The sequence below is a fragment of the Astyanax mexicanus genome, chromosome 19, assembly GCF_023375975.1.
Source record: "Astyanax mexicanus isolate ESR-SI-001 chromosome 19, AstMex3_surface, whole genome shotgun sequence".
In the NCBI taxonomy this organism is placed as follows: domain Eukaryota; kingdom Metazoa; phylum Chordata; class Actinopteri; order Characiformes; family Acestrorhamphidae; genus Astyanax; species Astyanax mexicanus.
The window spans coordinates 31,192,273-31,195,892 of record NC_064426.1 but is presented as its reverse complement, the minus strand read 5'-3'; positions in this window follow the sequence as shown (position 1 = coordinate 31,195,892).

The window sequence follows — 3,620 nt, the reverse complement described above, 5'->3', positions numbered from 1 at the left end:
ATAAAAACTACCTTTTGAATATTATCTACAGCATCATTGAATTTTAACCTTGAACTACTTATTTGAACTTGTGAACATACATACATACAGGTATCTGCAACCTGACTGCTTTTGTATTACTGAGAGATGTGGTTCCATGGTTGTGAATGGTATTGTATAGTTTTAGGGATCTTTTAAATTGAATGCATTGGTGAATGAAATGGTGGAAACTTATATAAGATAATTGTGCAAATTCACTTAATAAGACACATGTGGATGGTTTATGTTTCAATTGATTCATAATTGTAGCATATCTGCTTAAATATATAGCATTTTTTCAGTCATCCTTCACTCTTAAGTGCAGTTTTTTAAGCTGTCTTTAGTATTTAGTGACACTACACTGTCAGCAGAGGGCTCTCTAATTCCAGGCAGCTGCCAATGCAAAATATCTCAGTAACAGTGGCCATGCATATTAACAATTCAGCAGATTTTCACATGCAGCAGCAATAAATGCTGACAGTGAATACACAGTAAATCAATCCAAGGATTTTTCCAAAGTTCTAAATGCACTGCAATATAAATTATGAGAATGGCTGACTGCATGCATGGAAAAACATTTTATTTTTTTGTTTTAAATGCATTTATCAGACAATCATCATACAATATCAGTCAGAAAGGATATGAGTTCAAGATTCTCAAATAATAATAAAAAATCAGATTAAATTGAAAAGCTTTAACATAGCAATAGATTGGCTATGGAGCTTTTTTTCATCTTATTTTTAAAAGTTTAGCTAGTATTATAATCAGGTGAATTATCTGAAGAATATGAAAACCCTTTTTTTCCAAGTGTCCCTTTAGGAGTCTCCAAGTGTCCCTTTGCTCATCTCCAAGTGTCTATTATGAGATCTCTAAGTGTCCTTTTGGGCATCCCCAAGTGTCCCTTTGGGCATCTTCAAATGTCTTTTGGGCATCTCCAAGTATCTTTTTGGGAATCTCCAAGTGTCCTTTTGGGCATCTCCAAGTGTCCATTTGGAAATCTCCAGGTGTTCTTTTGGGCATCTCCAAGTTTCCTCTTTGGCACCTGCAAGTGTCCCTTTGAGCATCTCCAAGTGTCCTTTTGGGCACCTTCAAGTGTCATTTTGGGCATCTCCAAGTGTTCTTTTGGGCATCTCCAAGTGTCCTTTTGAGTATCTCCAAGTGTCCTTTTGAGCATCTCCAAGTGTCCTTTTGGGCATCTCCAAGTGTCTGTTGGGCATCTCCAAGTGTCCCTTTGGGCATCTCCAAGTGTCCCTTTGGGCATCTCCAAGTGTCCCTTTGGGCATCTCCAAGTGTCCTTTTGGGCATCTCCAACTGTCCTTTTGGGCATCTCCAAGTGTCCTTTTGGGCATCTCCAACTGTCCTTTTGGGCATTTCCAAGTGTCCTTTTGGGCATCTCCAAGTTTCCTCTTCGGCACCTCCAAGGGTCTTTTTGGGTATCTCCTAGTGTGTCCTTTGGGCATCTCCAAGTGTCCCTTTGGGCATCTCCAAGTGTCCCTTTGGGCATCTCCAAGTGTCCTTTTGGGCATCTCCAAGTTTCCTCTTCGGCACCTCCAAGGGTCTTTTTGGGTATCTCCTAGTGTCCTTTTAAGTGCCCAAGTGTCCCTTTGAGCATCTCCAAGTGTCCTTTTGGGCACCTTCAAGTGTCATTTTGGGCATCTCCAAGTGTTCTTTTGGGCATCTCCAAGTGTTCTTTTGGGCATCTTCAAGTGTTCTTTTTAACATAGCAATAGATTGGCTATGGAGCTTTTTTTCATCTTATTTTTAAAAGTTTAGCTAGTATTATAATCAGGTGAATTATCTGAAGAATATGAAAACCCTTTTTTTCCAAGTGTCCCTTTAGGAGTCTCCAAGTGTCCCTTTGCTCATCTCCAAGTGTCTATTTGGAGATCTCTAAGTGTGCTTTTGGGCATCCCCAAGTGTCCCTTTGGGCATCTTCAAATGTCTTTTGGGCATCTCCAAGTATCTTTTTGGGAATCTCCAAGTGTCCTTTTGGGCATCTCCAAGTTTCTTCTTCGGCACCTCCAAGGGTCTTTTTGGGCATCTCCTAGTGTCCTTTTAAGTGCCCAAGTGTCCCTTTGAGCATCTCCAAGTGTCCTTTTGGGCACCTTCAAGTGTCATTTTGGGCATCTCCAAGTGTTCTTTTGGGCATCTCCAAGTGTTCTTTTGGGCATCTCCAAGTGTCCTTTTGAGTATCTCCAAGTGTCCTTTTGGGCATCTCCAAGTGTCTGTTGGGCATCTCCAAGTGTGTCCTTTGGGCATCTCCAAGTGTCCCTTTGGGCATCTCCAAGTGTCCTTTTGGGCATCTCCAAGTGTCCTTTTGGGCATCTCCAACTGTCCTTTTGGGCATCTCCAAGTGTCCTTTTGGGCATCTCCAAGTTTCCTCTTCGGCACCTCCAAGGGTCTTTTTGGGTATCTCCTAGTGTGTCCTTTGGGCATCTCCAAGTGTCCCTTTGGGCCTCTCCAAGTGTCCCTTTGGGCATCTCCAATGTCCTTTTGGGCATCTCCAACTGTCCTTTTGAGCATCTCCAAGTGTCCTTTTGGGCATCTCTAACTGTCCTTTTGGGCATCTCCAAGTGTCCTTTTGGGCATCTCCAAGTTTCCTCTTGGGCACCTCCAAGGGTCTTTTTGGGTATCTCCTAGTGTCCTTTTAAGTGCCCAAGTGTCCCTTTGAGCATCTCCAAGTGTCCTTTTGGGCACCTTCAAGTGTCATTTTGGGCATCTCCAAGTGTTCTTTTGGGCATCTCCAAGTGTTCTTTTGGGCATCTCCAATTGTCTATTTGGAGATCTCCAAGCGTCTATTTGGGCATCTCCAAGTTTCCTCTTGGGCACCTCCAAGGGTCTTTTTGGGTATCTCCTAGTGTCCTTTTAAGTGCCCAAGTGTCCCTTTGAGCATCTCCAAGTGTCCTTTTGGGCACCTTCAAGTGTCATTTTGGGCATCTCCAAGTGTTCTTTTGGGCATCTCCAAGTGTTCTTTTGGGCATCTCCAATTGTCTATTTGGAGATCTCCAAGCGTCTATTTGGGCATCTCCAAGTGTCCTTTTGGGCATCTCCAAGTGTCTGTTGGGCATCTCCAAGTGTCCTTTTTGGGCATCTCCAAGTGTCCCTTTGGGCATCTCTAAGTGTTCTTTGGGCATCTTCAAGAGTTATTTTGGGCATCTCCAAGTGTTCTTTTGGGCATCTCCAAGTGTCAATTTGGAGATCTCCAAGCGTCTATTTGGGCATCTCCAAGTGTCCTTTAGGGCATCTACATGGTTCTTTTTGGGAATCTTCATGTGTCATTTTGGGCATCTCCAAGTGTCTGTTGGGCATCTCCAAGTGTCCTCCAAGTGATCTCCTAGGACACTAGGAGATGCCCAAAGGGACACTTAGAGATGCCCAAATAAACACTTGGAGATGCCCAAAAGGACACTTGGAGATGCCCAACAGACACTTAGTGTTTATTTGGGCATCTCTAAGTGTCCCTTTGGGCATCTTCAAGTGTTTATTTGGGCATCTCTAAGTGTCCCTTTGGGCATCTCCTAGTGTCCTTTAGGGCATCTACATGTGTCTTTTTGGGAATCTTCATGTGTCATTTTGGGCATCTCCAAGTGTCCTTTCGGCAT